The following is a 23,524-nucleotide window of genomic DNA, read 5'->3' as shown; positions in this document are numbered from 1 at the left end:
AGTTTAATAAGTCATAATTATAGTCATTTCAATAATTCTAACATACCCACATACATGCATGCGTATTTTAATATGCACACTCAGATGCTGCAAGAGAGAAGTGAAGAAGAAAAGAATGTTCACTTGGAGATGGAGACCTTCCTAAAGAGACAGCATGCAGTGAGTGAAGTACAACTTTATTTTATGTTGTGTAATTTATAAAGCGTTGTTAAACAAACTAGATGTGTACTTACAGGGTTGTGTACCTGTTAGAACTGTAGGTACCCCAGTTGGTGTACAGTCATGGCCAAACGTTTTGTGTCCAACCCTGCTTCTGGAGGACAACTGTTCTGTAGAGTTCAGCTCCAACTCTGAATGAGCTAATAAAGGTCTTCATGATTGCTGGGTGCTTCTCAGTTGGAAGGCTGCATTCTCTTGAGGCTGCATCCTGCTTAGTCCAGTACATTTGAGGCTGCTAAATATGCTGAAAGAAGGACACAAAATGAATGCTACTCTCCAAGGATCAAATTCAGAAAGCCTTCAACAATGCTTTATGAAGTGGCAGCCAAGAGATGCAGCATTCAGATGGAAAAACACCCACACAACAAACTTTCAGGAAAGTATGTTGGGGCAGGTAGGAGCTAAAATCTACAGTACACTGGCCCACCAGGAGCAGGATTGGATACCCCTGTTACAGAGCCTGGAATAATAACACCTAGGTAAACACCATATGATAACCTATGGGGCTTTTCATATACTAATAAGCAGTGTTTGGAATACATCTATAGAAATGTTTTAATTTATATTGTATTTAAATAATTTAGCCCTCATTTTTACTGATTATGGCGAACAACACTTAATTTCCCTTACTGCTCTAATTTACCAGGAAAGATATTCTGAACAACAACATAACTCACCACTTAGAAAATAAGTAGCTAGTTGTGACTGTTTCCTGAAACCATAGTAACATGATCGCATCTCTGTTGATTGAACCATGTTGATTCAACAATATACAACTGTCGTTAATGACATTAATACCTTCTGCCAATTAACAGATTCGTGATCGCAAGGAATGTCAGATTTTTTTTTTCAATTCCACAAACAACAGAAAGCTGTTAATTTTAACGAGTTGTCACCAGTTCACCTGCTTCTGTCGTCATGCCTGTCACAGTCACCTCAGCACACTACATTTCCCAGACTCCCTCCTGGTTCACACCCGTTCACGTTCCCAATCACCAGCCTACTAATCACCCGCACCTGTTGCTGCCAATCAGGAACATAAAGCCACTCACACTCCCCAGTATCTTGGTCTGGTCTCAAGGTAACTACTCCTTATGCGGAGTTCACACTGCACGATTTTCAAAGTCGTCGGGTCACCGTGGTTTTCACACTGCACGACTATCTGAGGTAGAAGTCAGTCGCTGCTGTGTTCACATTGCACGATGAATCGGCGACAGGAGGTTACACACTGCATGACTTTACAATAGGAAGAATCGCCGACAACTCTGTCTGGTCCGCAAACTACGTTCCACAACAAAACACACGTGAAAAGTGATAAGGAAATAACGTGAGAACCCGCGTGCGTCAGTTCTCGAGCAAGGCTGGAATTATAAAATATATATATAGCCCGCAAACTGTGAGCTGATTTCCAGCTACAAGGAGAAAAAGAAAAACAGATTATGCAGGAGGGAGATGCAGGGAACAGGGACTGGGTGTTCTGCAAAGAGAGTCGGCGGTAAATAATTTTGCAGTAACTGTTATGCTGATGTTGTGCCTGGTCAAGCAAATGTTTGTGCTTGTTTCTGTATGATATAATTGTTCATATATCTATTAAAATACTGATATTCTGGTCTATAACTCATCCTCGAACTTCCCTCTGCCCTGTATCTTGGTCTCTCATTGGCTGTAGGTCATCGCCGATGTAGTTTTCAGTCAGAAATCATTGCACACAGTGTGATTGTGAGGTTAAATGGGATGAAATGTATAGAATGCACTGCATGTTAGTGTGCTTATTTTGCCCAATAACATGAAGTCCACATCATACTAACAAGAAACTCTACTTCTAACCACAGGTTGTTGTTCCAATCACACAACTTTGCTATCGTTGGAACTATCCCTGCATCTGAATATACTTATTTTCATATATAGTAGGCAAAAAAAAAAATCTGAGTATGTGAGACAAGTAATAGCCTATATCCAAATTCATTAATTGTACTAAAAAAGCACTACTACATTGTAGTAAAAAAGCACCCTGATCTGACAAGATTCTGTAGTGTGCATCTAATGAACACTTTACTAACCCATGAGGCCACAGGAGAGAAGTTGTGAATGGCAGTGAAGCAACGCAACTGATGCTGTTAGGTCATGCGACAATAAAAATGTGGCGGGTAAAGTACATCCAATTTTTGTTTGGACTACCCATATGCATACTATATAAACCACACTTTGTTAATGGCCATGAAGTTTGAAACCAAATGTGCCCTACTAGACAGTATGTGATTTCGGATGCAGTTATGGTTTTGGGAAAAGGCAAATCGTTGAATTATGTTGGAAACAACAGAATAAACAGATGATATCGTCCGCTGGTGTGGACGCTAATATAGTTATCTTTATAGTAATCTTTATAGTTATCGTTCTTGGTGTGAACTGGCTTTTAGGCTTAAAATTCCTAGTTTATACTCTGGTATCTACAAAACCTTACCAGAAAGTTTGATAAGCATTAATGGAGTGTTGTTTGCACACTCTTAAAAATAAAGGTGCTTCAAAAGGTTCTTCACAGCGATGCCATAGAAGAACCATGTTTGGTTCCACAAAGAACCATTCAGTCAAAGGTTCTTTAAAGAACCATCTCTTTCTTACCTTTTTATAATCTGAAGAACCTTTTTTCACCACAAAGAACCTTTTGTGAAAAGAAAGGTTCTTCAGATGTTAAAGGTTCTTTATGGAACCATTTAGACAAAAAGGTTCTTCTATGGCATTGTGAAGCACCTTTATTTTTAAGAGTGCACTAATGCAAATCCTTTTTTAATTCATTGCTGTCACTGAACTATTTGTGCCCAAAATAACTTACAGGAGAAGTTACAGTTTTGGATTCAGCAGTATGAAAAAGAAATGGAGAAGAAGGAGCAAGAGATCACTGCTCTTCAGAATAAAAGAAACATCAACCAGGCACGAATTCAGGAGCTGTCTAAGAAGGTTTTAATATGAAACACATCTGCGTTACAAGTGTATTGTCTCCTGATATTCATTCCTTTCAGAATTATTTTTGAGAAAGTCAGTATTGATAAATACTATAAAATTGTAAAATACCCTTTTGTGCCTCAGTGCAGAGACATGCAATAGGATATCATTGAGGACAGGATGGAGAAGGAACATTTGCGTGCACAGCTGGAGAAGGAGCAGAGGGACAGAGATGCAGCAACTAAGGTAAAATATAGGTCACAAGAAAATGGCTATGAGAAGATATATCATTTTATTACTTAATTACTTTTGAGCAGTAGATGATGCAATTTGGTATTTCAGGGCTTTATGGAACTGATACCTGTATGCAAAAGCATTGCAGAGATACAGACTGACTTTCTGTTGACAACTCTTTGTGGAGAACAGTCAGTTGTGTGCAATTTGCATGTGTACCATTCAGAACTGAATTGAGAATTTCCCTGAAGTTGAGTTTAATTTGAATTGAGGTAGTAAATAGGAATTGTGGGTTCTGACATGTAAGTAGAAACACAATTGAATAAAATTCAAAGTATTTATGTTTATATTTGTGTATGTATGATTGTTAAAGTATTGAAAAAAAATCATTATTTACTTTATATTATTAAATAGTTTAATTTTAACAGCATTGAAAAATGTATTTCACACATCTGGGAATAAATAGGCATAATCAATCCTGTCAATTAGGCCTGTTTACATCAAGAACAAAAACGATACCAATAACTATAATGATAACAGTATTAGGATCCACCCCAATAGACAATAACATGTTTATTGTCAATGTACACTTCAGTTATGTTCCATTTACAAAATTGCAGCAATTTTTTTGGCTGTAATTGTTTTTATTGTTCATCAGTTGGAAAAAAAAAACGGGCTTAAAAGTGAATGACTCAGCTATAACGTCAGCAGGGGTCACTCATTCTTCATTTAATAATTAATAAACACATACAATACATAATAAATGTACATGGTACATATTTGACAGGATATAGATTATGTTGCTACGGGTGGTTGCTAAGATTGATGTGCAGTAATACACAGATTAGGAAAACAGTCATATCCAAAAATAAGTAAATAAAAAAAGTAATAAATAAAAAAAAGAATTAACTATAAATCCTTGTTATACTTGTTTCCCGTTTGTTTCATGTATCTCTTTTCAGATCCAGGCCTGGTGGCGTGGGACTCTTGTACGTAGAGGACTAGGTTCTCCTAAGAAAGCAAGCAAATCCAAGTCTAAAAAAGGCAAAAAGAAGAAGAAATGAAGACTGAGACAATAAAAGTTTTTTTTTTGTGGCTGCAAAATATCAATCAATTACAAAAGGAAAGCAAATATTTGCAAGAGCAGCAGAGTGAGAGTTTGTATATTAAAAATGTATTTTTAAGATTTTTACTAGGGTTTATAAGTCATTACCAAACTAAGATTTTTAGATAATTTTAGTTTAAGACAGAACTATACCCATAGTAATTCTACCCAAGGGAAATACTAACCAGATTATAGGTGACTCTAAAAGGTCACACAGGTTAGTTCTACTAGACAAAGATGTGGGTTTTTAATATCTTCATTAGAAAGACAAAAACACTGAAAATAAACAGTAATCAGTAAAATAAATAAACAGTAATCAGTAAGCAAAAGGTTATTACAATATAAAAGAATGGTTTCTATTTTAATATACTTTAAAATATAATTTATTTCTGTGATGCAAAGCTGAATTTCCATCAGCCATTACTCCAGTATAAAGTCTCACATGACCCTTAAGAAATCATTCTAATATGCTGATTTATTATTAGAATTATCAATGTTGGCAACAGTTGTGCTGCCAAATATTTTTTTGGAAACTGTGATACTTTTTTCAGGATTCGTTGATGAATAAAAAATTAAAAAGAACAGGATTTATTCAAAATATAAATCTTTTCTAACAATATAAAACTTTGCTATCACTTCTTAACAATTTAACACATCCTTGCTGAATAAAAGATTTAATTTCTTTCAAAAGAAAGAAAGAATAAAAATGTACTGACCCCAAACTTTTGAACTGTATAGTGTATATTGTTAGAAGAGATTTGTATTTTAAATAAATACTCTTCTTTTTATTTTTTTATTCATCAAAGAATCCTGAAAAAAATGATCATGTGACACTGAAGACTGGAGTAATGATTCTGAAAATTCAGCTTTGCATCACAGGAATAAATTAGATTTTAATGTATATTAAAATAGAAAAACTTTATTTTACATCATAATGATATTTAACAATATTAAATTTTTTTCCTGTATTTTTGATCAAATAAATATTATATTATATATTGCTTGATGAGCATAAGAAACTCCTGTAAAAAACATTAAAAATCGTTCTGATCCCAAACTTTTGACCGGTAGTGTATATATATACACACACACACAAACACACAATACACAGAGTTTAGCTCCAACCCTAATCAAACCAAGGTCTTCAGGATTGCTAGAAAGTTGCAGTCAGGTGAGTTTGATCAAGGTTTGAGCTAAACTCTGTAGGAAAGTGGCTCTCACTGGCTTAAGGGGTAACCTAAATTATTGTGAGATCATCCAAAATATTCTAAATAAAATATAAAAAATATTGTATTGTATTGTAAGTATTGTACAAGCACATTGACCTGATACCTGGAATTCCAGTCTATATTTTTTGTTCTGTACTTAGCAGATCTTGAAATGGAAAAAAAAAAGAAGTGCCGGTACTTAACCCACTGTTAAGTGCTGTTTTTGCTGCCTGAAAAATTACCAACAAGCTTCTCTGGGATTCAGTCTTTCGGCACATTTGATATACTTAAGATTCTTATTATTCGTAACTTGGGAGGGATGTGTAGCTCCTTCTAACCAGTATCTCCCCTCTTCCAATGTAGCTTTGATTGATAACAGTTCTTTATTTGTGAACTGTTCATCAAAATCTCTCTTGACGGGACAAGCCGCCACCTAGCAACCACTCTTGAAAATCTGTTTGAAAGAAGAGACTGAATATGCTGGGTCAGATGCTTGTTCATCATTCATTCATTTGTTTGTTTGCTCGTTTGTTTGTTTTAGATTTAAATGCAGGAGAGACATTTTTGTTTACTTTTTAATAAAATACATTATTAATACTCCAATACACTTTCACTGATAGAATTATTGTTATTGTTTTGCTGACCTTAACAAGTTTTGTTGAAAAAAACAAACAAATAAAAAACCCATACTTAACATAAGAACACACTATAAACCGAACAGTGAAATGAATTAAATGAAATGAGTTAATTTCACTCAAATAATAATAAAAGTTCATTGGACTTAATTGAAAAAAAGTTCTGTGAATTCAAAATTTCTTTGTAGTAAGCTGAACTTAAAATGATTGAGTTTTCTAGTTCCCAGCATGCTTTGCACCAGACTGTAAGGAAAATAAACGTTGAAATGAAGTGCTATTTTGTGTTGCACAAAATGGGGAGACTTAAGTTAGTATTTAATGTTGTGTTATGTTAGGATTTACAGAGGTTTCTGTTATGTTGGTTTTGTAGTGTTACCATTGTGGTGAAGAGTAGAGCCTGTGGTTAGGTTGAGGATAGACAGCAAATGTTTTTATTACATAAAGTGCCTATTGGTTGACTATTTATGTGCAAGTGTATAGTGAGAGTCTTTTTGATAGCTATGTGCTAGTGTGGTGTTGCTAACTAGCTTTTAACTGTAATGATTTGAGTGAATGTGATGTTTATGTAAGCAAGCTGTATATAATTACCATTGTGATGAATAGGGTGGGACTGAGAGCAATTCTAAGCTCTATTAAAAAAAATATATATATAATATTTTAAGGTAATAAGTTGTCCTAAAATGTTTTGAGTATTCTCAACTTGTCAGGTTTTACAGTGTAGGGTAGAGAAAGAGTGGGCAAAACCTGAAAGTTTTTTTTTTTTTTTAGAACATTACTAATGAAGTTTAAAAACACTACTTCGTTAACTTAAATATATAAGATCCTAGCTGTCTTCCAGTGATATCAGCTTTATGATATGATGTCATTTCATTTGGACAGCTTTTCAATTTGAGCGTTCCTCAATTGTTATTGTTAAAACTAATTTAATAACTGAAAAATAGCTACTGATATAGGCATACGCAACAACCTGGAAATGTCATTATATGCAATCTCTTCAAACTTTCAATATCATGAAAATGGAATACACAAGTCTATATAAAGATGTAGGGAAAATGGTCATATTTGATGGTTTAAAATGCTGTAAAATGTTTTAAAATGATATGGTTAATAATCAAACGGTGTAATAAGTTGCAGCTGTTGGTCTGTCTGTGTATAAAGGTTTTTGGCCCTCTTTGGCCTTATTTTTTATTTTTTTAATCTTTGACTTAATTTACTGCTGAGAAATAAGTAATGTGGTAATACAATATTCGCCTGGTTATCACCAAAGCTGTCTCAGCAGCCTGTCCAAAATCAGTTTCGTAAGGTATCTTCGAATGCAGATGCTGCCTTAGAAGTCATGGGATGACTATGTGAATAAGTTACAATATGTAAATGTTTGTAGACCTCAATACAATGCTAGAATTCACCAATGTAATACAGCTGTAATACCAAATGTTAAGTGTCTACTGTTCGCACTTTTGTCCCTAGGTGGCGCACAAACACCATTTTACATTACAAATTTCAAATACATTGATTAATCTCCACACTGCTGTTATAAAATACAATATACTCTAAAATAAGTTGTAAAGACAAATGCAATATTGTTATATGCAATACATATTACATTATTAATATACATAATTCATGTTAATTTAAAGATTACATTATTATGTGTAATAAATATTACGTTAAATATGGAGTGAGACAAAAGAGGAAATTGAGAAATATGTTATTCTATATCCTTTCCTACAAACTATGTAGTCTGCCTGAACCAATTCAAGCTATTGAAACTCTCTGGACTCAGAACCACCATGTTCACTGTAGTTGTTGTGACGTGTTTGGAGTCACATCGCAAGCCTAAATTTCCTCTCTCTCTCTCTCTCTCTCTCTCTCTCTCTCTCTCTCTTTATCAGACTTTTCACATTACTTTTTAAATGTTAAATGTTGCCTGTATCAGTCTCTGAGTCTGGTCTGAACAGGCTATGCTTAGTTATTTTTGCTGTTCTGCGAAATATGAGGGAGAAAAAAAAAGTATTTGTCTATTCCACATATTTCACAACAGCATTATTGTCACTCAGATTGTTGTTGCCATTCAGTACTTGTTCTTCTTCAACAAAGCAAAACTGTTAATTAGTTCCATTATGTCAGGCATGTGCCAGAGTCCTGTAATGGGAACATGTGACCTGTGTTCTGATCAGGGATCCGGTGTTCCCTGACCGCAGGAAACAAAAACCATCTGTCCCTGTTCTGTTTTATCTCTCCACACCCCCATCACCACCCCATCTGCAAGAAAGCACAGATATCACTGTAAAATGTGACACGATGATAGCTTTCTTATTTAAAGGAATGCTCATTATGTTGATTACAGAACATAAATGTACTTTTTACATTTATTGTTTTACATTTTTACAGGGAGTCTGTATTTTTGTTAAAGTACACAAATTATTAACAAAAAATATATAACTTTTAAAAAACACTGTAAACTGTCCTCAGTTATTATAGAAGTTGGACATCCGTTCTCAATTTCATAAATAGTTTCATTGCCTTGTTAAGTCTGACGTCATATCACTTTTTCCAAACGTTCTATTAGATGCACAAGCAAACAACAAACAATTCTAATATACACTCACGGTTGTGCTGTGATGCTACCAAAAATCATGATCGTAACCTTTATATTCATACAGAAATCTCAGATGACCAGACTGTGATTCATCTTTTATTAATTGTTAAAATATTGGTGTCAGAAGACGGCGTGAGTACAGAAAACAGTAGCGTACAACGTGAGTTTATAAACACTTAGCTTAAATGTGTAATATGAACAAACAGTGCCCATAAATGGCTGTTGAGATAGTGTTCTCAACTGAAACTAGTAGAGGCCTGGATCCAGAAACAGTATTCCATATGTCATGACTTAACAAGCGGATTACCAAACCAAATCTTTGAATCAATGACGGGTTTGGGGTTTGACCTGCTTATTGCCACACTTACTGACTTACACTACAATTACTAAGACTTAGAGTTTGCCAATATCTCCCTTACTTTATGTACAGTGCACAGTATACAGTACAGTATCATTTACCAAAAGTTTTTTTTTTTTTCATGTTCCAAAAGCTGTAGTATGTTCCTACATATAAGACTGACTTACTACAGGTGTGATTTTGCCAATATCCTACTTACTGTTACAATTGTGTACTGTAAACATATGAAGGGAGGTATTGGTAAAATCTCACCGGTAGTAAGTCACTCTTGTATCCAGGAAAGTACTACAACCTTTGGAACATGAAAAAAAGAGAGAGAACAAAAAACTATTGGTAAATTACTGTCATTTTTCATTAAATATTTGTGTACTGTATATACATTCACACAAATCACACTTGTAGTAAGTCAGTCTGGTCAACAGGAACATACTACAACCTTTAGACCATGTAAAAACTTGGTGAATAACTGTAGGATTTTTCTAAATATATTTGTGTACTGTACATACAGTAAGGGAGATATTGGCTAAATTGAACCTGTAGCAAGTCAGTCTTGTAACTACAAACATATTACAGCCTTTGGAACATGAAAAAACTTCAATGGTGAATTGCAGCATTGTGTACTGTACATACAGTAAAGGAGGTACTGCCAAAATCTCACCTGTAAGTAAGTCTTGTTGCTACAAATGTACTACAACCTTTGTAACATGAAAAAAAAAAAATTGGTGAATTACAGTAATTGTTTTCTAAAAAAAATTGTGTACTGTACATACTTAGGGGAAGTATTGTCTAAGGCGAGATATTGGCAAAATATATTCAGTCAGTTTGTCCACTAGGCATTTACTATAGCCCTGTAAACATTAATTTGATTGAATTATTGGACTTCGTTATGTACTATGAGGCAAATTTGCAGACGGTCCCAAAAGCGAATATGCAGTGAATATCAATCCTAAAACTAACTTTACCGCACTAACTTTACTGTGAGCTGAGCTGATCTGCTTTTTTTGTGCGTGTGTGTTAATTCAGAGCCTTTGATTTAGTAAGCACACCAAGCTATATCACAAAAGGTAAGCTATATTCGTGAACCCCTGTTAGGGAAACCCTGGACTTGTAGACAGACTGCATTGAAATATTAATTGACATACATGATTACTGACATATTATATTATAGAATCCATATTGACGCTGGTGATGTCAGGGTGCGCAAAGTGAGAGGCACCACTGCACTAGTCTATATTGTGTTAGTCTCTGAGACTTCTTGCATGGTTTCATCTGGCTCAGTGTCTGTCAGGGCCCAGGCCTTTTCTTCATCACTGTGATGATAAAATAAATATTCAGGGGTTTCCAGAACAGTGAACTGGTTGCTTATTGTGCTGATACAGACTGAAATATAAGCAACAAACATGCCAAGTCTGAGCTGTGAGTCATTATTTTGTATTACAACATATGATCAGTTTATTTTCCTAGCTCTTTCCCCGCCATTGACGAGTTATCTCGTCTTTTACAAGAAAACGCTTCCCCGCCAAAGATGAGTTTTTACGGCTTTTCGGTGTTTTCACTGTTATACATTCGGGGGCACTATTACGCATCTTCTGAACGAGTACAAAACCTCCCGAACAAAAACACGTGTACAGGACGGAGAAACGAGCGATCTCTTATGTAAACAGATGCATATGAAAAATAATGCGATCATCAGCAATAGACAGCATATAAATGAAAACTGCACAATGTTACGGAGTAAAAAGTTGATCCAGGAAGTGGTATATGTCTGTGCAAGCTTTGGAGGTGTTGATAGAAGCGATTTACTGGATTTATGCTTTGATAATCGTACTGAATATTATCCAGATGTAGTTGTTGATAAAAATTAGATTTTCTCACCTTTTTGCTCAAAATAATGCATTTTTTATGAAACCTACCTATGTTCTAGTGTTGATAAAAAAAAGAATGCTTTAAGCTAGAATAAAACAGATTTTTTTTGTTTAAAAGTAGATCTTTATTTTGGTGTGTTGCATATTCAAATATTCATACAGCAAAATATACTGGAGGCCATCAAATTTGAGTGAAAATCATCAAAATCACTGGCGGTGGCTGGCTAGACATTGGAAGTGAGATAATTGTGCTTAATTTATCATGTAAATGATGCGAATAGCAAAAAAAAAAAAAAAAAAACTATCAGCATGATTCTGAAAGTGATATTGATATTGGATATAGATAATGATTTAGATTATGGACAGACAATTATGTGGAAAAGAATGACATGAGCTGGAATCGAACTCACATTGTCCACTTGAGAACCACAGCCTTCACACCACTATTGGAAAAGCCTCTTCATTCTACTACAGACTCAGTGTGTCAGTGCAATGTTGAAGTACTGCTGATCATTTACTGTCACTATTAAGGTGCCACTAAGCTGTAATGATAAGGGCACTATGAGCTTGTTGACATAGGGCTCACGCTTCATGCCTGTTATCTCAAGGCCTGGTGAACATAACCTGGAAATGTTACTATGATAAGCATTAAATGAAGCAAGCTTATTAAGCGTGAAGTAGCCCCTGAGAGCCCATAATGGTTAATACATGTGTTTGTATTGTTAAAGGATCATTTGCTTAATAACACAGTCCGGCCACTTGTTTGCAGAGATTTCGTATCAGTCCCGTACTGAGCACACCAGCTGTTGCACAGTGTGTGTGTTTAGCTCTAAAGTGGCGTGCCTTAAGGTGTGTGCCAGTATAAATTCTCGCTGCCGTTGGCTCCAGTCGCAACATCAATGTTTGAATTTGTTCTTTACAGATTACTTGTAAAAACCCATGTGATAAATCTTATTAAAAGACTATTGTGGCACTTTTATGTTCTGCCATATACTCCATACTTAACTTGTGTTTCAAAAAATATGAAAATTGCCCAGTTTAGAAGTATAAAACTTAAAAAATAAAAAATAAAAGGGTGATTTATGAATCATATCTAAATAATTTCTAACTGATTTTAGGAAAAAAAAAAACATGCAATGTAAATGAAGTTTATAGATAAGTGTACATTCTTTGTATTTGAATACTTATAAGAACCTTCTAATTTATTTATACATTTATAATGTCTCTTTATAGATTTCCTACACATTTCTGGTAGAATATATACAGTTCTTGTTAAAGGGTTAGTTCACCCAAAATTAAAATTAGCCCATAAATTACTCAAGTGATCCTAGGTGTATATGACTTTCTTCTTACAGACGAATCCAGTCGGAGTTATATAAAAAATTGTCTTTGATCTTTCAAGCTGTTTAATGCCACTCAGCAGGTGTTGCATGCATCATTCCAAAATAAGTTAAATAAAAAGCGCCCATCCATTAAAAAAAGTGTCTCACATGGCTCCGGGGCGTGAACGAAGTCCTCCTGTAGCGAATCGATGCGTTTTTGTAAGAAAAGTATCCATATTCAAAATGTAATAATCACTTTAATGTAGCTTGCGCCAACAGTCCTACACGGAAGCAGCTCTGGGCTGATGACGTATGAGTTCAGCGTTGCGCATGCGCCGGTGAGTCTCGTGAAAATTAACGTTTGTTAACAGGAGCAATTTTATTTTTATTAAAGTTTTGTTTAAATGTTCACCGGTTCCCACCTCCTTCTTCCCGGGTTTCGGCACCAATGTAAAAACATTTGTAGATCGGGAAGAAGGAGGCGGGAACCGGCGAACATTTAAGACTTTAATTAAATAAACAAACACAAAACAAAAGTAAAGCGGCAGCCCCTCGCGGACAACTGCCACACACAAAACACAAAATAAAGTCCAGGCCTGGTCCTCTCTCGTCCAACACTGTTGTCACTCCTCCTTTTATCCTTCCGGAGCTCCTCCGTGGGACTCGAGACCGGTGAGTGGCGCAGGTGTCGCGCATTAGCATTTCTTATGTTTTGAATATGGATATTTTTCTTACAAAAACGCATCGATTCGCTACAGGAGGCCTTTGTTCACCCCCCAGAGCCGTGTGAGACACTTTTTTTTATGGATGGGCACTTTTTATTTAACTTCTTTTGGACTGATGCATGCAACACCCGCTGAGTGGCATTAAACAGCTTGAAAGATCAAAGACCATTTTTAATATAACTCCGACTGGATTCGTCTGAAAGAAGAAAGTCATATACACCTAGGATGACTTGAGGGTGAGTAATTTATGGGCTAATTTTCATTTTTGGGTGAACTAACCCTTTAAGGTAAGGGTTAAGGGATTTGAACTTTAAAATAATTACCAAAAAAAATAAAAATAATAATAAAATAATAATAATAATAATGATACTAATAATAAGTATTGATTTTTAAATTGTTTGGCATAATCTTTTATTATTATTTCTTTTAAAAAATATGAATATACAAAATAATTGTTAAAATAAAACTTAACTGCTTCATATTTACAGAAACACAGAAACGAAAAAAGTAAAACAGAAAATTTTTATCTCACATGTATTCAAAGACTAAAGTTTTTTTGTCTTTTTCTAAAAATATGAAATACCGGAGACAGCAAAATGTGCTCTTCATTTAATCTTATTTCTTTAGTAAAAACAGTTTAAATATTAAAAGGTCTAATTTGAGATTTAGGGTTTAAACATAGTGCTTAACCCTAAGTTTGTCTTTAACAACAAAACTGTTTTTACAGTGTTTGAAAAATGTCTCTCCTTGTCCAGTAGCATAGCTGTTGTTCTTTGCTTAAGGCAAAGAAACCCTGTGGATAGAAGTGCGTTGTTCTGAATTGATTCTTTCCTTTTCTGAAACACAGTACAAACAGAAAAGGCAGATAAATGTTTGCTTTGACAAATTGATGGTCATATAGTAATCTACATGCTATTTAATCACTGGGTAATCACTGATGACAGATTCAGAATATTTGCTGTGTATAGTTTCTTTATGGAAGTAACTGCTTTAATCAGATTGATATCAAACATGCACAGTTAAAACATGACATGTACAACATCAGGCCATAAAGCAGCTAAGACTGATCAATACATGGGGATGATTTACTGATGTACACTACTGCATCAGGGCCACGAGGAGAGCAAACACTTACAATGCAGCTCACTTTGTGTGCATGCTTTAAATCAAACAATGCAGCTAACAAATGTTTAAACCTCTAATTAAATTTTAACATTATGTGTATTTTAGCCCTGAGTTATAAAACCTTTTTCCAGAGAAAGCTTAGTAGTGTAGTGCTAGCACTGAATTGCAATCGCAAAATAAATATGTATGCACTTTGTGCAACTGTGAAATGTTTAGTTGCAGGGTCTGCAAGAAAACTGAACATTTTGAACTGTGGCCACATTTATGTAACTGTGTTATTTTGTTTCAGGTGATGACAAAATTTTCAAAGGTGAACAAGCAGTTATAACGACAGCTCGTGCCCATCACAAACTGTATCCGTTCAGTCATTCTACTGAGCCCATTTTGCAAAGAAGAAGAAGAAAATAAGCCACCTCAGCAGTGGTGACTTAACATACTGTAAGTCAATGAGGCAGTGGCAGCTGCCAGGACCACAAATGTTGCATTAGCATACATATCAGCAGTGAATATGTAGCCAGAGAACAAATCATGTTATTACAATAGACTGAAATAGCACATAGTCAAAAGCTATAATAGGTTGTTGGTGGCATTGCTGACACCTAACACAAAATTTTCAGATAGACACTAAAATCAAGCAGCAATCACCCAATTTGCTGGAACTTTGCAACAGTTTGCACACACAGAAAGTACCTGCAATGCCAGCAAGGAAATATCTAGGTTGTAAAACCTAGACAAAATGTTCGCCAGTGACCAGCCTGCAGCCAGGCAGATGTCTTGGATAGACACACTGTTTATCCATGCCCAGGAAGAAGCCATCCTTCTTGTGGAATGGGCTTTCACTCCAATGGGGAGCTGCAGACCTTGATAATCATAAGCCACATAGACATCCACAATCCAATGCAACCAGCAAGTTTTTAGTGTGACCATCCAAACAGCCAAAGAGCTGTTCTGAAGGCCAATACTGGCTAGCATTCAGTATAGATGCGCAGAGCATGAACTTAAGGCCTGTTCACATCAAGGACGATAACTATAAAGATAACAATAAATATATAGTTCTAAAAATTGTTCTCAATATTAAAGAATAGCAGAGTCCACACCCAGGCCCAGCGTCAAGGGGGAGCTGCGATGATTTCAAGCCCCCCCTCCCAAGCCTGGCAGAAGAGACGTAAAAACGTAATTAAATAAGTACAATGTGACATAAAATGTGATGTGTAATTTCAATAAAAAATGTAGAAACAAAACGTTACTAATTTTAAATTGAATCGAGTTTTAATCATACCATAACCACTAAAAAAATATCAGGCAAAAATCTGACATGACCATCAGATTGGCGGTAGACTGAGATTTGTCTCCTAGTAACGCTAGCCTATCAGGGAGCTTCTTACAATTGCGTGATTCATCAATGATGTCTAGATAGATTACCATAAGGCAGTATAAAAATGGATATATGAAAATATATGATAAATCGGTCCCATAGTTTGCCAGATGCGACCGTGCAATTGCAAGCATCTAACAGCAACTCGGTAGACACGCCAGTCGACAAGACACCAACACCGATTGATCCTCTGCCCTCATGCTCCAGCTAATGCACGCCTGAACCGCCAAGAGTGCCTTTCGACCTTGGTGAGGATAAACCAAATCAGGTTAAGACGTTTTCCTCTTCGCATTTGCTACAACCAGCTTCGATCATTTGTTGCGTCATGGTATACGTCACGGGAGTGGTTGGAATACTCCGTGGAAGCAGATGCTGCATTTTGTTTTCCATGCAGGAAATACTTAATTTCTCCATCAGACTCAGCTTTCACTGTAAGGGGCTTCAGTGATTGGAAGCACGCTGTAGAGGCGGGAAAAGGCCTTAACAAACATGCAGCGTCAAAAGAACACATTACAAGCATGGCACTCTGGAAAGACAGAGAAAAACGGGCTGAAAGTGGACTTGAAATTTCCACTAAGGTTAACAGTAACCAGTGAGCTAGGAATCACTACTACCTCTCCTCTGTAGTGGACATGATTGAATTCATAAAGAAGCCAACCGTTGCTGTCTTGTACGGAGGGCGGCAGCTTAAGAGATTATTGAACAGCGATGGACAGGGCATCTTCAAATGGTCAAAACAATTCTGAATTATTTTCAAGACATTACTGAGTTGTTATCCGAGATCAATGGAAACCGCAGATACGAGACGGAGGTGCGCATGGAAGCAGCTGGCCTGATTAGGGAAGTATCAGAGACGAGCTTCAAGTTCATTCCCCACATGGTGTATAAGATTCTACAGCTGCTTGATGCTCCAAACAAACTGATGCAGTCAGAGGACATGGACCTTCTAAGTGCAGTCAAATTAGTTACATGTGCTTCAGAATGCCTTACGAAATTGCGCAGTGAATCTGACTTCTTAGAGCTGTGGGAGAAGGCCGACGACACTGAAATGCCAAGACCTCCCAAACGAAAGCGGACCATCAACAAAGGCCTTCAAGAATATCTGCTGGAGGAAAGCATTGGCCAGGCTCAAGGTGATTTGGGAAATCAAGAAGAGCTCAGACGATTATACTACAGTACTTTGGACGCAGTGCTTGCAGAAATCTCGGAGCATTTCGGAGAAAGAAATAGCAAGTTAATTGAAGCTCTTTCAGCTTTTGATCCACAGTATGACAGCACTTTCTTGGATGCGCAACTCGTACAAGATATGATGAAATTAACTAATTCAGAAGTGATTCATTCAGAATTTGTTGTGGCCCGACAATTCCTGCATAAAGTACTGGCTAGATTGATTTCTAGTGGCGAGAAATTAACACTTAAACAAATACTCCAGGAGCATCATACCACACTTGAAGCTATGCCTAGTGTACTCGCTGCAATGAAATGTGCGCTGACATTTGGAGCTTCTACAGCTACATGCGAAAACTCATTTTCTACTCTAAAAATATGTTCACGGACAAACGAAGGAGCATGCTACATCAGCGAAAGGCCCATTTAGTGCAACTGGCATTTGAAAGAGACTTGACAAGAAAATTTTGGGATGAATGGAAAGATACTCTACTGAGAAGTTTCAACGAGAGTAAGCGCCGCAGACTCCAGCTGTTCTAGCAGGTTGGTGTTATTTTATTTATTATAGAATGCGTAATTGGAGGTGCGCATGGAAGCAGCTGGCCTGATTAGGGAAGTATCAGAGACGAGCTTCAAGTTCATTCCCCACATGGTGTATAAGATTCTACAGCTGCTTGATGCTCCAAACAAACTGATGCAGTCAGAGGACATGGACCTTCTAAGTGCAGTCAAATTAGTTACATGTGCTTCAGAATGCCTTACGAAATTGCGCAGTGAATCTGACTTCTTAGAGCTGTGGGAGAAGGCCGACGACACTGAAATGCCAAGACCTCCCAAACGAAAGCGGACCATCAACAAAGGCCTTCAAGAATATCTGCTGGAGGAAAGCATTGGCCAGGCTCAAGGTGATTTGGGAAATCAAGAAGAGCTCAGACGATTATACTACAGTACTTTGGACGCAGTGCTTGCAGAAATCTCGGAGCATTTCGGAGAAAGAAATAGCAAGTTAATTGAAGCTCTTTCAGCTTTTGATCCACAGTATGACAGCACTTTCTTGGATGCGCAACTCGTACAAGATATGATGAAATTAACTAATTCAGAAGTGATTCATTCAGAATTTGTTGTGGCCCGACAATTCCTGCATAAAGTACTGGCTAGATTGATTTCTAGTGGCGAGAAATTAACACTTAAACAAATACTCCAGGAGCATCATACCACGCTTGAAGCTATGCTTAGTGTACTCGCTGCAATTAAATGTACGCTGACATTTGGAGCTTCTACAGCTAAATGCGAAAACTAATTTTCTACTCTGAAAAATGTGTTCACGGACAATCGAAGGAGCATGCTACATCAGCGAAAGGCCCATTTAGTGCAACTGGCATTTGAAAGAGACTTGACAAGAAAATTTCGGGATGAATGGAAATATACTCTACTGAGAAGGTTCAACGAGAGTAAGCGCCGCAGACTCCAGCTGTTCTAGCAGGTTGGTGTTATTTTATTTATTATAGAATGCGTAATTTGTTTATAACGTCATCTTATTTTAATTGTGACTTTTTAAAATATGTTTGCTTAAAGGTTGAACCAGTTCTGATGTGCATCGGACATTTTTCTTCTTTGCGAATAGTGACGATGATTAGTAATACTAATTACTTTGTTTTATAGGCAAAATTTAATTATATCGATACCAAACGCCCACTGACACTCAAGCTATAACGATAAAGGCACAGATAAATGATATGGTTGGAAGCACTTTCAGAATGATTTTTTCCAGCTGATGAATGATAAAAACATTGACAGCCAATCAGAATCAATCCTGTTATAATGAGCTCGAGAATTTAAAGCGACAGATGAGCATGCGCTTGGAATAACATAGCCTTTTCTGGGATTTAATGTGACAGTCATAAGGCCTAAATTTCAGGCAGGAAGCACTGACTGAAAGCATTTGTATGTCGCTCACTTGTTTGACTGAAGCCAGTATGAGTAGAAGTGCTGTCTTAAGAGAGAGTGCTCGTAGCATGACTGACTGCAAGGGCTCGGATGGCAGTGCTGAGAGCCTGGGACGTCGCAAGAGGGGCACTCACAGAGCAGCAATTGCAACAACACATCTTCACAAGAGAATTTGCTCTTTTAGGAAGCCCCTTCCTCTTCTTGCTGGAAGGCAGGTGAGGTGAAAAGCCACCGCAAAGCCATCCACTGCTAAGGTGTCTTAAATGGTGGTGGATCTTCTGTGGGCTTCTTCTTCAGACAGAGCAAGTTAATGACTGAAAAAAGATTCTGGAGAAATGGCATTCAGCTTTGCTTGATATCAGTTGCCCAAATGCCATAGGCCAATGTATGACACTGGCGTTATTGAATAGGGCTTCATTGTTTTCAGAGAAAGGTGTTTCCCTCATACTGATGCAGTGTTGAGTGAAAAAATAAAAATAAAAAAAATTCATAGGAAGTTTGAAACCTGACTACCCAGGGTAAAATATTCTTACAAAATGTTACAAATGTTGTTATCAGTATAACAAATTGAACCGAAAAATTAACATGAATTTCAGAATTTCTTAGTATTTGGTTTGTGCTTCTTTTACTTTAAAGACAGCAGTACTCAGCATGAAGCACAAAATCTGACCTTTTGTAGTTTTTCCATGTAGTACATATGATCAATGTCATAAATGCTTATACATTTGATTAGTGACCTAGAGAAAGTTTAGGATCTTACATAGGCCTATTTATATAATAATGTTTATTGCTTTTTTCAAAAAAAGCTTTTCAAAGTGGTGCAGTTTGTTGTTAGAATTAAAATTAAATTGTATTTATTTTAAGAACAGGGATCTCTATGCTATACCAAGTAGATAAATCTCTCTCTCTCTCTCTCTCTCTCTCTCTCTCTCTCTCTCACACACACACACACACACACACACACGTGCACACACACTCACAAATGAATACAGCCTGCAGTTGATCTTCCTATAGAAGGTCGGAGGTAAAGGTCTCAAAGGGGTCAGAGCATGAGCCTATCTCAACGTTTAACCTGAGCTCAGCTGTGAGGGACAGCAAGTTTAATATGGATTTCATATATTCATATTTTAATATACTAACATTTAAATTTTTCAGAAATACTGAATTATTGCACGAGGTTGAACTTCTGCTAATAAACATTCATTTTTGTGATCCCTAAAATCAATGGCTCCAGTTTTGCCTCAGGACCCAGATTTATTTATTTATTTTTAAACATAATACCAACATTTTGTTAACAAGCAAAAAACAGCAGATACATTTTTACCAGCCAAACATGGAAGACATTGTGCTGTTAGTATTAGTTAAGTTTTTGTGGACTGAACACAAAAAAGAGGACATTTTTACTCCTTTTAAATAAACAAGCTTTTTTAAATTTTATTTTGGTATGTTAATTATGCATGATCCTATGAATAATTCTCTGACACAATGAGCTGTTCATGGGGTTCAAAATTACTTTGAATTTAATTTGAGTTGCACAATTTGAACTTTTTAGAATGTATATATATTGCACTGAAAATCTGTGAAATACACCCTCTGATTTGTAAAAATGATGCAACAGGACTGTAAGATTTGCAACCACCCAGATCTACAGCAGATCTCCAGTGTGTTCCACATTTCTGTCAGGTTTCTGTAATGGGGCGTCAGTTATCAGGACCACAGTGGTTAGTGCCCAGCACAGATAAAGGGCTGCAAAGGCTTGACCACACTAGAGAACATCCACCCCCTCTGTCCACTCCTTGCTTTGTCTAAGTAATAAGTGGAATCCTCTCCCATTCCTGACAGGGTTAAGGGGAGAAGAAAACACAGGTTTAACCCTAGAGACATGAAACACACGGTGAACGCGACCAAGAGCAGGAGGGAGCTTGAGCCTGATCGCCACTGGATTAACCACCTTGGTGACGCGGTACGGCCCAATGAAACGGAGAGGCAGATCCCTGGTAGAAAGCCATACCCGTTGACTGCACACATAGGTTGGAGGAGAGGACCGGCGACGATCGGCTGCTGCCTTGGTTCGTCCCGAGGTTCGGACCAAAACCCTCCTGACTTTCTCCCAGGTGCGGCGGCAGCGCTGAACGAAAGCCAGGGCGGACGGAACCGCAGCATCGGGTTTCTGTGATGGAAACAGAGGCAGTTCATATCCCACAGAGCACTCAAAAGGGGACATACCTGAAGCCGCCACTGGAAGGGAGTTACGCGCGTATTCTATCCAAGAGAGCTGTTGGCACCAGGAACTCGGATTGTTGGATGTCAGACAGCGGAGCATTCTTTCGAGATCCTGGTTGGCCCGCTCGCATTGCCCATTGGTCTGAGGATGGAAACCGGAAGACAGACTCGCAGAGGCCCCGATCTGTCTACAAAACTCTTTCCAAAACCGGGAGGTGAACTGAGGACCCCTATCTGAAACCACGTCATCCGGCAATCCATGGAGACAGAAGACGTGATCCACGATCAGTTGGGCGGTCTCCCGGGCGGAGGGCAATTTGGGCAGGGGAATGAAATGAACCGCCTTAGAAAAGCGATCCACCACAGTGAGAATAACAGTGTTACCCTTCAATGGGGGAAGCCCATCAGCCTCTTGGCCGAATGGATATATTCGAGATTCTTGTGATCCGTCCAGACCAAGAAGGGCTGTGCCGACCCCTCCAACCAGTGACGCCACTCACCCAAGGCCAATCTCACCGCCAACAGTTCTCTATTACCATGTCGTAGTTACGTTCTGCAGGGCTGAGACGGCGAGAGAATGCACACGAGTGCACCTTCCCATCGCGGAGGGATTGCTGAGATAGAACTGCATCAACTTCGACAATGAACTGGGACTCAGGATCTGGAACCAATAGAACAGGTGCAGAGACAAAACGGGACCTTAATGTGTCAAAGGCTACCTGAGCATCCTGGTTCCACCTGAAGGACACCTTGGTGGAGGTTAATGCCGTGAGCGGAGCAGCGATCTGACCAAAATTCCCGATGTAGCGCCGATAGAAGTTGGCAAAACCCAGGAAACGCTGCAGGGCCTTACAGGAGTCGGGGACTGGCCACTTGGCGACAGCTTCTATCTTAGCAGTCTAGCGAATCAGCTCAAAGGGTAAATATGAATAATTAATCATAACTAGTTATAATTAATTATAAATATTTAGATCCGCTGTAAGTATTTACTTGACCTTGCCGTCTTCCACTCATCCCCCTCCCGAATGCGCACCAGATGGTAGGCGTTGCGGAGGTCTAATTTGGTGAAGACCCGAGCTCCCTGCAACAATTCAAAAGCAGAAGACATTAGAGGTAGGGGGTACCTGTTCTTTACTGTAATGTCATTCAAACCTCTGTAATCAATACAAGGGCGTAGGGAGCCGTCTTTCTTCTGAACGAAGAAAAACCCCGCCCCAGCGGGAGAGGAGGAATGGCGAATGAGCCCAGCCTGTAGTGACTCACGTATATACCTGTCCATGGCCTCTCTTTCAGGACCGGAAAGGGAATATAAACGACCCTTAGGCGGAGAAGTGCCCGGGAGAAGGTCTATGGCACAGTCGTAGGGACGATGCGGAGGTAGAGAGGTGGCCCGGGACTTACTGAAAACCGCACGAAGATCGCAGTACTCCGCCGGGACGCCGGTCAAGTCAGCGGGATCCACCTGCGAAACACAAGACACAGAGACAGCAGGAAAAGCAGCACCTAAACATGACACATGACAAGAGTGACTCCAGGCTAAAATAGAATTATTGACCCAATCAATATGTGGGTTGTGTTTCAGCAACCAAGGATGTCCTAAAATTAACGGGGCCTTAGGGGAGTCAATAATTAACAGTTCGATCTGCTCACAGTGGTTACCAGAGAGGGAAAGGCTTACACAAGGGGTGACGTGAGTGATGGTAGTGAGGGGATTGCCCGATAATGACCACGCCGTAATGGGCTTAACCAGGGGAATGGTCGGAATGTTCCACTTGTGAGCCGAGGCAGAATCGAGGAAATTCCCCTCAGTCCCCGAATCCAGAAGGGCGTGGCCAGTGTGTGAACCTCCCTGGAAGGAGAGTCGAAAGGGCAGCTGAATGCGCGTTGCTGGAGAGTTTGAACAGGGAAAGGCGTCCACCAGGACTCTCCGCTTCACTGGTGGGCCTTGACTTTTAACGGGCACTGAAGGACAAAGTGGCCAGCCTTGCCGCAGTACAGGCACAATCCTTGAGCTAAACGCTCCTGTTTCTGCTGCGGCGTAAGCCGGAGACGACCCAGTTGCATGGGCTCAACATCAGCTGGCTGTGGACTCGCCGCATCGGATGAAGCGGACTCCAGGTGGCGCCACGGAGTAGTGGATTGACGGCGTTTCCGGCGGCGGTTGAGACGGCCCTCCACACGGAGCGTGAGATTAATCAAATTGTCCAGCTCTCGAGGAAGATCCACAGTCGCTAATTTGTCAGCGATGACATCATTCAGTCCCTCGAGAAATCGCGCGCGTAGCGCGCCCTTATTCCAGCCGCAAGCCGCCGCTAGAGTTTGAAACTGTATGGCATAGTCGGTGACTGAGCATCTCCTCTGAGAAAGGGCGTGGCCAGTGTGTGAACCTCCCTGGAAGGAGAGTCGAAAGGGCAGCTGAGTGCGCGTTGCTGGAGAGCTTGAACAGGGCATAGTCTGAAACTGTATGGCATAGTCAG

General features: G+C 38.5%; 1 long non-coding RNA gene across 1 annotated transcript; it reads left to right on the top strand.

Annotated features, from left to right (window-relative positions):
• The first annotated feature begins 1,251 nt into the window (after positions 1-1,251).
• LOC107704259 (uncharacterized) lies at positions 1,252-4,459 on the top strand. Its single transcript, XR_001635937.1, has 4 exons — positions 1,252-1,300; positions 3,052-3,174; positions 3,304-3,405; positions 4,356-4,459. It is a non-coding gene; the product is annotated as an uncharacterized LOC107704259 (long non-coding RNA).
• Positions 4,460-23,524: the final 19,065 nt, after the last annotated feature.

This window comes from Sinocyclocheilus anshuiensis, unplaced genomic scaffold (genome assembly GCF_001515605.1).
Source record: "Sinocyclocheilus anshuiensis isolate Anshui unplaced genomic scaffold, SAMN03320099.WGS_v1.1 scaffold863, whole genome shotgun sequence".
Lineage (NCBI taxonomy): Eukaryota > Metazoa > Chordata > Actinopteri > Cypriniformes > Cyprinidae > Sinocyclocheilus > Sinocyclocheilus anshuiensis.
This window is presented reverse-complemented; position numbering and strand designations above follow the sequence as displayed.